Genomic DNA, 9,403 nt, shown 5'->3' with positions numbered 1-9,403 from the left:
TAATGATAAATGTGTTGGCTCACCACATCACATTGCCTACGACCATACCACGTTGAGTACACCCCATCTCGTCCGATCTGGGAAGTTAAGCAACGTCGGGCCCGGTTAGTACTTGGATGGGTGACCGCCTGGGAATACCGGGTGTCGTAGGCATTTTATAAGTTTTATAGCATATTAGAAAGTACTTTATGTAGAAGTCATTTTTTATCAAAATTTTTGAAAACTAATATATTTGATATAATTGCTAAGCGACGCAAGTCATTTATTTTATTTTAAATATACACGGTTAATGATAAATGTGTTGGCTCACCACATCACATTGCTTACGACCATACCACGTTGAGTACACCCCATCTTGTCCGATCTGGGAAGTTAAGCAACGTCGGGCCCGGTTAGTACTTGGATGGGTGACCGCCTGGGAATACCGGGTGTCGTAGGCATTTTATAAGTTTTATAGCATATTAGAAAGTACTTTATGTAGAAGTCATTTTTTATCAAAATTTTTGAAAATTAATATATTTGATATAACTTCTAAGGGACGCAAGTCATTTATTTTATTTTAAATATACACGGTTAATGATAAATGTGTTGGCTCACCACATCACATTGCCTACGACCATACCACGTTGAGTACACCCCATCTCGTCCGATCTGGGAAGTTAAGCAACGTCGGGCCCGGTTAGTACTTGGATGGGTGACCGCTTGGGAATACCGGGTGTCGTAGGCATTTTATAAGTTTTATAGCATATTAGAAAGTACTTTATGTAGAAGTCATTTTTTATCAAAATTTTTGAAAACTAATATATTTGATATAATTGCTAAGCGACGCAAGTCATTTATTTTATTTTAAATATACACGGTTAATGATATGTGTTGGCTCACCACATCACATTGCCTACGACCATACCACGTTGAGTACACCCCATCTCGTCCGATCTGGGAAGTTAAGCAACGTCGGGCCCGGTTAGTACTTGGATGGGTGACCGCCTGGGAATACCGGGTGTCGTAGGCATTTTATAAGTTTTTTAGCATATTAGAAAGTACCTTATGTAGAAGTCATTTTTTATCAAAATTTTTGAAAATTAATATATTTGATATAACTGCTAAGCGACGCAAGTCATTTATTTTATTTTAAATATACACGGTTAATGATAAATGTGTTGGCTCACCACATCACATTGCCTACGACCATACCACGTTGAGTACACCCCATCTCGTCCGATCTGGGAAGTTAAGCAACGTCGGGCCCGGTTAGTACTTGGATGGGTGACCGCCTGGGAATACCGGGTGTCGTAGGCATTTTATAAGTTTTTTAGCATATTAGAAAGTACTTTATGTAGAAGTCATTTTTTATCAAAATTTTTGAAAACTAATATATTTGATATAATTGCTAAGCGACGCAAGTCATTTATTTTATTTTAAATATACACGGTTAATGATAAATGTGTTGGCTCACCACATCACATTGCCTACGACCATACCACGTTGAGTACACCCCATCTCGTCCGATCTGGGAAGTTAAGCAACGTCGGGCCCGGTTAGTACTTGGATGGGTGACCGCCTGGGAATACCGGGTGTCGTAGGCATTTTATAAGTTTTTTAGCATATTAGAAAGTACTTTATGTAGAAGTCATTTTTTATCAAAATTTTTGAAAACTAATATATTTGATATAATTGCTAAGCGACGCAAGTCATTTATTTTATTTTAAATATACACGGTTAATGATAAATGTGTTGGCTCACCACATCACATTGCCTACGACCATACCACGTTGAGTACACCCCATCTCGTCCGATCTGGGAAGTTAAGCAACGTCGGGCCCGGTTAGTACTTGGATGGGTGACCGCTTGGGAATACCGGGTGTCGTAGGCATTTTATAAGTTTTATAGCATATTAGAAAGTACCTTATGTAGAAGTCATTTTTTATCAAAATTTTTGAAAACTAATATATTTGATATAATTGCTAAGCGACGCAAGTCATTTATTTTATTTTAAATATACACGGTTAATGATAAATGTGTTGGCTCACCACATCACATTGCCTACGACCATACCACGTTGAGTACACCCCATCTCGTCCGATCTGGGAAGTTAAGCAACGTCGGGCCCGGTTAGTACTTGGATGGGTGACCGCCTGGGAATACCGGGTGTCGTAGGCATTTTATAAGTTTTATAGCATATTAGAAAGTACTTTATGTAGAAGTCATTTTTTATCAAAATTTTTGAAAACTAATATATTTGATATAATTGCTAAGCGACGCAAGTCATTTATTTTATTTTAAATATACACGGTTAATGATAAATGTGTTGGCTCACCACATCACATTGCTTACGACCATACCACGTTGAGTACACCCCATCTTGTCCGATCTGGGAAGTTAAGCAACGTCGGGCCCGGTTAGTACTTGGATGGGTGACCGCCTGGGAATACCGGGTGTCGTAGGCATTTTATAAGTTTTATAGCATATTAGAAAGTACTTTATGTAGAAGTCATTTTTTATCAAAATTTTTGAAAATTAATATATTTGATATAACTTCTAAGGGACGCAAGTCATTTATTTTATTTTAAATATACACGGTTAATGATAAATGTGTTGGCTCACCACATCACATTGCCTACGACCATACCACGTTGAGTACACCCCATCTCGTCCGATCTGGGAAGTTAAGCAACGTCGGGCCCGGTTAGTACTTGGATGGGTGACCGCCTGGGAATACCGGGTGTCGTAGGCATTTTATAAGTTTTATAGCATATTAGAAAGTACTTTATGTAGAAGTCATTTTTTATCAAAATTTTTGAAAACTAATATATTTGATATAATTGCTAAGCGACGCAAGTCATTTATTTTATTTTAAATATACACGGTTAATGATAAATGTGTTGGCTCACCACATCACATTGCCTACGACCATACCACGTTGAGTACACCCCATCTCGTCCGATCTGGGAAGTTAAGCAACGTCGGGCCCGGTTAGTACTTGGATGGGTGACCGCCTGGGAATACCGGGTGTCGTAGGCATTTTATAAGTTTTTTAGCATATTAGAAAGTACCTTATGTAGAAGTCATTTTTTATCAAAATTTTTGAAAATTAATATATTTGATATAACTGCTAAGCGACGCAAGTCATTTATTTTATTTTAAATATACACGGTTAATGATAAATGTGTTGGCTCACCACATCACATTGCCTACGACCATACCACGTTGAGTACACCCCATCTCGTCCGATCTGGGAAGTTAAGCAACGTCGGGCCCGGTTAGTACTTGGATGGGTGACCGCCTGGGAATACCGGGTGTCGTAGGCATTTTATAAGTTTTATAGCATATTAGAAAGTACTTTATGTAGAAGTCATTTTTTATCAAAATTTTTGAAAACTAATATATTTGATATAATTGCTAAGCGACGCAAGTCATTTATTTTATTTTAAATATACACGGTTAATGATAAATGTGTTGGCTCACCACACATCACATTGCCTACGACCATACCACGTTGAGTACACCCCATCTCGTCCGATCTGGGAAGTTAAGCAACGTCGGGCCCGGTTAGTACTTGGATGGGTGACCGCCTGGGAATACCGGGTGTCGTAGGCATTTTATAAGTTTTTTAGCATATTAGAAAGTACCTTATGTAGAAGTCATTTTTTATCAAAATTTTTGAAAATTAATATATTTGATATAACTGCTAAGCGACGCAAGTCATTTATTTTATTTTAAATATACACGGTTAATGATAAATGTGTTGGCTCACCACATCACATTGCCTACGACCATACCACGTTGAGTACACCCCATCTCGTCCGATCTGGGAAGTTAAGCAACGTCGGGCCCGGTTAGTACTTGGATGGGTGACCGCCTGGGAATACCGGGTGTCGTAGGCATTTTATAAGTTTTTTAGCATATTAGAAAGTACTTTATGTAGAAGTCATTTTTTATCAAAATTTTTGAAAACTAATATATTTGATATAATTGCTAAGCGACGCAAGTCATTTATTTTATTTTAAATATACACGGTTAATGATAAATGTGTTGGCTCACCACATCACATTGCCTACGACCATACCACGTTGAGTACACCCCATCTCGTCCGATCTGGGAAGTTAAGCAACGTCGGGCCCGGTTAGTACTTGGATGGGTGACCGCCTGGGAATACCGGGTGTCGTAGGCATTTTATAAGTTTTTTAGCATATTAGAAAGTACCTTATGTAGAAGTCATTTTTTATCAAAATTTTTGAAAATTAATATATTTGATATAACTGCTAAGGGACGCAAGTCATTTATTTTATTTTAAATATACACGGTTAATGATAAATGTGTTGGCTCACCACTTCACATTGCCTACGACCATACCACGTTGAGTACACCCCATCTCGTCCGATCTGGGAAGTTAAGCAACGTCGGGCCCGGTTAGTACTTGGATGGGTGACCGCCTGGGAATACCGGGTGTCGTAGGCATTTTATAAGTTTTATAGCATATTAGAAAGTACTTTATGTAGAAGTCATTTTTTATCAAAATTTTTGAAAATTAATATATTTGATATAACTTCTAAAGGACGCAAGTCATTTATTTTATTTTAAATTTACACGGTTAATGATAAATGTGTTGGCTCACCACATCACATTGCCTACGACCATACCACGTTGAGTACACCCCATCTCGTCCGATCTGGAAAGTTAAGCAACGTCGGGCCCGGTTAGTACTTGGATGGGTGACCGCCTGGGAATACCGGGTGTCGTAGGCATTTTATAAGTTTTATAGCATATTAGAAAGTACTTTATGTAGAAGTCATTTTTTATCAAAATTTTTGAAAACTAATATATTTGATATAACTTCTAAAGAACGCAAGTCATTTATTTTATTTTAAATATGCACGGTTAATGATAAATGTGTTGGCTCACCACATCACATTGCCTACGACCATACCACGTTGAGTACACCCCATCTCGTCCGATCTGGGAAGTTAAGCAACGTCGGGCCCGGTTAGTACTTGGATGGGTGACCGCCTGGGAATACCGGGTGTCGTAGGCATTTTATAAGTTTTTTAGCATATTAGAAAGTACCTTATGTAGAAGTCATTTTTTATCAAAATTTTTGAAAATTAATATATTTGATATAACTGCTAAGCGACGCAAGTCATTTATTTTATTTTAAATATACACGGTTAATGATAAATGTGTTGGCTCACCACATCACATTGCCTACGACCATACCACGTTGAGTACACCCCATCTCGTCCGATCTGGGAAGTTAAGCAACGTCGGGCCCGGTTAGTACTTGGATGGGTGACCGCCTGGGAATACCGGGTGTCGTAGGCATTTTATAAGTTTTTTAGCATATTAGAAAGTACTTTATGTAGAAGTCATTTTTTATCAAAATTTTTGAAAACTAATATATTTGATATAATTGCTAAGCGACGCAAGTCATTTATTTTATTTTAAATATACACGGTTAATGATAAATGTGTTGGCTCACCACATCACATTGCCTACGACCATACCACGTTGAGTACACCCCATCTCGTCCGATCTGGGAAGTTAAGCAACGTCGGGCCCGGTTAGTACTTGGATGGGTGACCGCTTGGGAATACCGGGTGTCGTAGGCATTTTATAAGTTTTATAGCATATTAGAAAGTACCTTATGTAGAAGTCATTTTTTATCAAAATTTTTGAAAACTAATATATTTGATATAATTGCTAAGCGACGCAAGTCATTTATTTTATTTTAAATATACACGGTTAATGATAAATGTGTTGGCTCACCACATCACATTGCCTACGACCATACCACGTTGAGTACACCCCATCTCGTCCGATCTGGGAAGTTAAGCAACGTCGGGCCCGGTTAGTACTTGGATGGGTGACCGCCTGGGAATACCGGGTGTCGTAGGCATTTTATAAGTTTTATAGCATATTAGAAAGTACTTTATGTAGAAGTCATTTTTTATCAAAATTTTTGAAAACTAATATATTTGATATAATTGCTAAGCGACGCAAGTCATTTATTTTATTTTAAATATACACGGTTAATGATAAATGTGTTGGCTCACCACATCACATTGCTTACGACCATACCACGTTGAGTACACCCCATCTTGTCCGATCTGGGAAGTTAAGCAACGTCGGGCCCGGTTAGTACTTGGATGGGTGACCGCCTGGGAATACCGGGTGTCGTAGGCATTTTATAAGTTTTATAGCATATTAGAAAGTACTTTATGTAGAAGTCATTTTTTATCAAAATTTTTGAAAATTAATATATTTGATATAACTTCTAAGGGACGCAAGTCATTTATTTTATTTTAAATATACACGGTTAATGATAAATGTGTTGGCTCACCACATCACATTGCCTACGACCATACCACGTTGAGTACACCCCATCTCGTCCGATCTGGGAAGTTAAGCAACGTCGGGCCCGGTTAGTACTTGGATGGGTGACCGCTTGGGAATACCGGGTGTCGTAGGCATTTTATAAGTTTTATAGCATATTAGAAAGTACTTTATGTAGAAGTCATTTTTTATCAAAATTTTTGAAAACTAATATATTTGATATAATTGCTAAGCGACGCAAGTCATTTATTTTATTTTAAATATACACGATTAATGATAAATGTGTTGGCTCACCACATCACATTGCTTACGACCATACCACGTTGAGTACACCCCATCTCGTCCGATCTGGGAAGTTAAGCAACGTCGGGCCCGGTTAGTACTTGGATGGGTGACCGCCTGGGAATACCGGGTGTCGTAGGCATTTTATAAGTTTTATAGCATATTAGAAAGTACTTTATGTAGAAGTCATTTTTTATCAAAATTTTTGAAAATTAATATATTTGATATAACTGCTAAGGGACGCAAGTCATTTATTTTATTTTAAATATACACGGTTAATGATAAATGTGTTGGCTCACCACTTCACATTGCCTACGACCATACCACGTTGAGTACACCCCATCTCGTCCGATCTAGGAAGTTAAGCAACGTCGGGCCCGGTTAGTACTTGGATGGGTGACCGCCTGGGAATACCGGGTGTCGTAGGCATTTTATAAGTTTTATAGCATATTAGAAAGTACTTTATGTAGAAGTCATTTTTTATCAAAATTTTTGAAAATTAATATATTTGATATAACTTCTAAAGGACGCAAGTCATTTATTTTATTTTAAATATACACGGTTAATGATAAATGTGTTGGCTCACCACATCACATTGCCTACGACCATACCACGTTGAGTACACCCCATCTCGTCCGATCTGGGAAGTTAAGCAACGTCGGTCCCGGTTAGTACTTGGATGGGTGACCGCCTGGGAATACCGGGTGTCGTAGGCATTTTATAAGTTTTATAGCATATTAGAAAGTACTTTATGTAGAAGTCATTTTTTATCAAAATTTTTGAAAACTAATATATTTGATATAACTTCTAAAGGACGCAAGTCATTTATTTTATTTTAAATATACACGGTTAATGATAAATGTGTTGGCTCACCACATCACATTGCCTACGACCATACCACGTTCAGTACACCCCATCTCGTCCGATCTGGGAAGTTAAGCAACGTCGGGCCCGGTTAGTACTTGGATGGGTGACCGCCTGGGAATACCGGGTGTCGTAGGCATTTTATAAGTTTTTTAGCATATTAGAAAGTACCTTATGTAGAAGTCATTTTTTATCAAAATTTTTGAAAATTAATATATTTGATATAACTGCTAAGGGACGCAAGTCATTTATTTTATTTTAAATATACACGGTTAATGATAAATGTGTTGGCTCACCACTTCACATTGCCTACGACCATACCACGTTGAGTACACCCCATCTCGTCCGATCTGGGAAGTTAAGCAACGTCGGGCCCGGTTAGTACTTGGATGGGTGACCGCCTGGGAATACCGGGTGTCGTAGGCATTTTATAAGTTTTATAGCATATTAGAAAGTACTTTATGTAGAAGTCATTTTTTATCAAAATTTTTGAAAATTAATATATTTGATATAACTTCTAAAGGACGCAAGTCATTTATTTTATTTTAAATTTACACGGTTAATGATAAATGTGTTGGCTCACCACATCACATTGCCTACGACCATACCACGTTGAGTACACCCCATCTCGTCCGATCTGGGAAGTTAAGCAACGTCGGGCCCGGTTAGTACTTGGATGGGTGACCGCCTGGGAATACCGGGTGTCGTAGGCATTTTATAAGTTTTATAGCATATTAGAAAGTACTTTATGTAGAAGTCATTTTTTATCAAAATTTTTGAAAACTAATATATTTGATATAATTGCTAAGCGACGCAAGTCATTTATTTTATTTTAAATATACACGGTTAATGATAAATGTGTTGGCTCACCACATCACATTGCCTACGACCATACCACGTTGAGTACACCCCATCTCGTCCGATCTGGGAAGTTAAGCAACGTCGGGCCCGGTTAGTACTTGGATGGGTGACCGCCTGGGAATACCGGGTGTCGTAGGCATTTTATAAGTTTTTTAGCATATTAGAAAGTACCTTATGTAGAAGTCATTTTTTATCAAAATTTTTGAAAATTAATATATTTGATATAACTGCTAAGCGACGCAAGTCATTTATTTTATTTTAAATATACACGGTTAATGATAAATGTGTTGGCTCACCACATCACATTGCCTACGACCATACCACGTTGAGTACACCCCATCTCGTCCGATCTGGGAAGTTAAGCAACGTCGGGCCCGGTTAGTACTTGGATGGGTGACCGCCTGGGAATACCGGGTGTCGTAGGCATTTTATAAGTTTTTTAGCATATTAGAAAGTACTTTATGTAGAAGTCATTTTTTATCAAAATTTTTGAAAACTAATATATTTGATATAATTGCTAAGCGACGCAAGTCATTTATTTTATTTTAAATATACACGGTTAATGATAAATGTGTTGGCTCACCACATCACATTGCCTACGACCATACCACGTTGAGTACACCCCATCTCGTCCGATCTGGGAAGTTAAGCAACGTCGGGCCCGGTTAGTACTTGGATGGGTGACCGCCTGGGAATACCGGGTGTCGTAGGCATTTTATAAGTTTTTTAGCATATTAGAAAGTACTTTATGTAGAAGTCATTTTTTATCAAAATTTTTGAAAACTAATATATTTGATATAATTGCTAAGCGACGCAAGTCATTTATTTTATTTTAAATATACACGGTTAATGATAAATGTGTTGGCTCACCACATCACATTGCCTACGACCATACCACGTTGAGTACACCCCATCTCGTCCGATCTGGGAAGTTAAGCAACGTCGGGCCCGGTTAGTACTTGGATGGGTGACCGCTTGGGAATACCGGGTGTCGTAGGCATTTTATAAGTTTTATAGCATATTAGAAAGTACCTTATGTAGAAGTCATTTTTTATCAAAATTTTTG

At 37.9% G+C, this 9,403-nt stretch overlaps 33 non-coding genes across 33 annotated transcripts; all 33 read left to right on the top strand.

The window, feature by feature from the left end:
• Positions 1-34: 34 nt before the first annotated feature.
• LOC145756363 (5S ribosomal RNA) lies at positions 35-153 on the top strand. The gene has a single exon (XR_014284487.1). It is a non-coding gene; the product is annotated as a 5S ribosomal RNA (ribosomal RNA).
• Positions 154-321: 168 nt separating this feature from the next.
• Positions 322-440, top strand: LOC145756793 (5S ribosomal RNA). The gene has a single exon (XR_014284893.1). It is a non-coding gene; the product is annotated as a 5S ribosomal RNA (ribosomal RNA).
• Positions 441-608: 168 nt separating this feature from the next.
• Positions 609-727, top strand: LOC145756136 (5S ribosomal RNA). The gene has a single exon (XR_014284273.1). It is a non-coding gene; the product is annotated as a 5S ribosomal RNA (ribosomal RNA).
• A 166-nt stretch (positions 728-893) lies between these two features.
• On the top strand, positions 894-1,012 carry LOC145756351 (5S ribosomal RNA). The gene has a single exon (XR_014284476.1). It is a non-coding gene; the product is annotated as a 5S ribosomal RNA (ribosomal RNA).
• A 168-nt stretch (positions 1,013-1,180) lies between these two features.
• Positions 1,181-1,299, top strand: LOC145756339 (5S ribosomal RNA). The gene has a single exon (XR_014284465.1). It is a non-coding gene; the product is annotated as a 5S ribosomal RNA (ribosomal RNA).
• A 168-nt stretch (positions 1,300-1,467) lies between these two features.
• Positions 1,468-1,586, top strand: LOC145756328 (5S ribosomal RNA). The gene has a single exon (XR_014284454.1). It is a non-coding gene; the product is annotated as a 5S ribosomal RNA (ribosomal RNA).
• Positions 1,587-1,754: 168 nt separating this feature from the next.
• LOC145756135 (5S ribosomal RNA) lies at positions 1,755-1,873 on the top strand. Its single transcript, XR_014284272.1, has one exon. It is a non-coding gene; the product is annotated as a 5S ribosomal RNA (ribosomal RNA).
• A 168-nt stretch (positions 1,874-2,041) lies between these two features.
• LOC145756316 (5S ribosomal RNA) lies at positions 2,042-2,160 on the top strand. Its single transcript, XR_014284443.1, has one exon. It is a non-coding gene; the product is annotated as a 5S ribosomal RNA (ribosomal RNA).
• Positions 2,161-2,328: 168 nt separating this feature from the next.
• LOC145756792 (5S ribosomal RNA) lies at positions 2,329-2,447 on the top strand. Its single transcript, XR_014284892.1, has one exon. It is a non-coding gene; the product is annotated as a 5S ribosomal RNA (ribosomal RNA).
• A 168-nt stretch (positions 2,448-2,615) lies between these two features.
• On the top strand, positions 2,616-2,734 carry LOC145756304 (5S ribosomal RNA). Its single transcript, XR_014284432.1, has one exon. It is a non-coding gene; the product is annotated as a 5S ribosomal RNA (ribosomal RNA).
• Positions 2,735-2,902: 168 nt separating this feature from the next.
• Positions 2,903-3,021, top strand: LOC145756292 (5S ribosomal RNA). Its single transcript, XR_014284421.1, has one exon. It is a non-coding gene; the product is annotated as a 5S ribosomal RNA (ribosomal RNA).
• Positions 3,022-3,189: 168 nt separating this feature from the next.
• On the top strand, positions 3,190-3,308 carry LOC145756280 (5S ribosomal RNA). Its single transcript, XR_014284410.1, has one exon. It is a non-coding gene; the product is annotated as a 5S ribosomal RNA (ribosomal RNA).
• Positions 3,309-3,478: 170 nt separating this feature from the next.
• On the top strand, positions 3,479-3,597 carry LOC145756268 (5S ribosomal RNA). Its single transcript, XR_014284398.1, has one exon. It is a non-coding gene; the product is annotated as a 5S ribosomal RNA (ribosomal RNA).
• A 168-nt stretch (positions 3,598-3,765) lies between these two features.
• On the top strand, positions 3,766-3,884 carry LOC145756257 (5S ribosomal RNA). Its single transcript, XR_014284387.1, has one exon. It is a non-coding gene; the product is annotated as a 5S ribosomal RNA (ribosomal RNA).
• Positions 3,885-4,052: 168 nt separating this feature from the next.
• LOC145756246 (5S ribosomal RNA) lies at positions 4,053-4,171 on the top strand. The gene has a single exon (XR_014284376.1). It is a non-coding gene; the product is annotated as a 5S ribosomal RNA (ribosomal RNA).
• A 168-nt stretch (positions 4,172-4,339) lies between these two features.
• On the top strand, positions 4,340-4,458 carry LOC145756234 (5S ribosomal RNA). Its single transcript, XR_014284365.1, has one exon. It is a non-coding gene; the product is annotated as a 5S ribosomal RNA (ribosomal RNA).
• A 168-nt stretch (positions 4,459-4,626) lies between these two features.
• Positions 4,627-4,745, top strand: LOC145756433 (5S ribosomal RNA). Its single transcript, XR_014284553.1, has one exon. It is a non-coding gene; the product is annotated as a 5S ribosomal RNA (ribosomal RNA).
• Positions 4,746-4,913: 168 nt separating this feature from the next.
• Positions 4,914-5,032, top strand: LOC145756223 (5S ribosomal RNA). Its single transcript, XR_014284354.1, has one exon. It is a non-coding gene; the product is annotated as a 5S ribosomal RNA (ribosomal RNA).
• A 168-nt stretch (positions 5,033-5,200) lies between these two features.
• On the top strand, positions 5,201-5,319 carry LOC145756212 (5S ribosomal RNA). Its single transcript, XR_014284343.1, has one exon. It is a non-coding gene; the product is annotated as a 5S ribosomal RNA (ribosomal RNA).
• A 168-nt stretch (positions 5,320-5,487) lies between these two features.
• LOC145756134 (5S ribosomal RNA) lies at positions 5,488-5,606 on the top strand. Its single transcript, XR_014284271.1, has one exon. It is a non-coding gene; the product is annotated as a 5S ribosomal RNA (ribosomal RNA).
• Positions 5,607-5,774: 168 nt separating this feature from the next.
• On the top strand, positions 5,775-5,893 carry LOC145756200 (5S ribosomal RNA). Its single transcript, XR_014284332.1, has one exon. It is a non-coding gene; the product is annotated as a 5S ribosomal RNA (ribosomal RNA).
• A 168-nt stretch (positions 5,894-6,061) lies between these two features.
• LOC145756791 (5S ribosomal RNA) lies at positions 6,062-6,180 on the top strand. Its single transcript, XR_014284891.1, has one exon. It is a non-coding gene; the product is annotated as a 5S ribosomal RNA (ribosomal RNA).
• A 168-nt stretch (positions 6,181-6,348) lies between these two features.
• On the top strand, positions 6,349-6,467 carry LOC145756133 (5S ribosomal RNA). Its single transcript, XR_014284270.1, has one exon. It is a non-coding gene; the product is annotated as a 5S ribosomal RNA (ribosomal RNA).
• Positions 6,468-6,635: 168 nt separating this feature from the next.
• On the top strand, positions 6,636-6,754 carry LOC145756238 (5S ribosomal RNA). The gene has a single exon (XR_014284368.1). It is a non-coding gene; the product is annotated as a 5S ribosomal RNA (ribosomal RNA).
• Positions 6,755-6,922: 168 nt separating this feature from the next.
• On the top strand, positions 6,923-7,041 carry LOC145756709 (5S ribosomal RNA). Its single transcript, XR_014284814.1, has one exon. It is a non-coding gene; the product is annotated as a 5S ribosomal RNA (ribosomal RNA).
• A 168-nt stretch (positions 7,042-7,209) lies between these two features.
• Positions 7,210-7,328, top strand: LOC145756489 (5S ribosomal RNA). The gene has a single exon (XR_014284605.1). It is a non-coding gene; the product is annotated as a 5S ribosomal RNA (ribosomal RNA).
• A 168-nt stretch (positions 7,329-7,496) lies between these two features.
• On the top strand, positions 7,497-7,615 carry LOC145756526 (5S ribosomal RNA). Its single transcript, XR_014284640.1, has one exon. It is a non-coding gene; the product is annotated as a 5S ribosomal RNA (ribosomal RNA).
• Positions 7,616-7,783: 168 nt separating this feature from the next.
• Positions 7,784-7,902, top strand: LOC145756188 (5S ribosomal RNA). Its single transcript, XR_014284321.1, has one exon. It is a non-coding gene; the product is annotated as a 5S ribosomal RNA (ribosomal RNA).
• A 168-nt stretch (positions 7,903-8,070) lies between these two features.
• Positions 8,071-8,189, top strand: LOC145756176 (5S ribosomal RNA). The gene has a single exon (XR_014284310.1). It is a non-coding gene; the product is annotated as a 5S ribosomal RNA (ribosomal RNA).
• Positions 8,190-8,357: 168 nt separating this feature from the next.
• On the top strand, positions 8,358-8,476 carry LOC145756165 (5S ribosomal RNA). The gene has a single exon (XR_014284299.1). It is a non-coding gene; the product is annotated as a 5S ribosomal RNA (ribosomal RNA).
• Positions 8,477-8,644: 168 nt separating this feature from the next.
• Positions 8,645-8,763, top strand: LOC145756151 (5S ribosomal RNA). The gene has a single exon (XR_014284287.1). It is a non-coding gene; the product is annotated as a 5S ribosomal RNA (ribosomal RNA).
• A 168-nt stretch (positions 8,764-8,931) lies between these two features.
• LOC145756139 (5S ribosomal RNA) lies at positions 8,932-9,050 on the top strand. The gene has a single exon (XR_014284276.1). It is a non-coding gene; the product is annotated as a 5S ribosomal RNA (ribosomal RNA).
• A 168-nt stretch (positions 9,051-9,218) lies between these two features.
• Positions 9,219-9,337, top strand: LOC145756132 (5S ribosomal RNA). Its single transcript, XR_014284269.1, has one exon. It is a non-coding gene; the product is annotated as a 5S ribosomal RNA (ribosomal RNA).
• The last annotated feature ends 66 nt before the right edge of the window (positions 9,338-9,403 follow it).

The sequence above is a fragment of the Corella eumyota genome, chromosome 6 (genome assembly GCF_963082875.1).
Source record: "Corella eumyota chromosome 6, kaCorEumy4.1, whole genome shotgun sequence".
Lineage (NCBI taxonomy): Eukaryota > Metazoa > Chordata > Ascidiacea > Phlebobranchia > Corellidae > Corella > Corella eumyota.
This window is presented reverse-complemented; position numbering and strand designations above follow the sequence as displayed.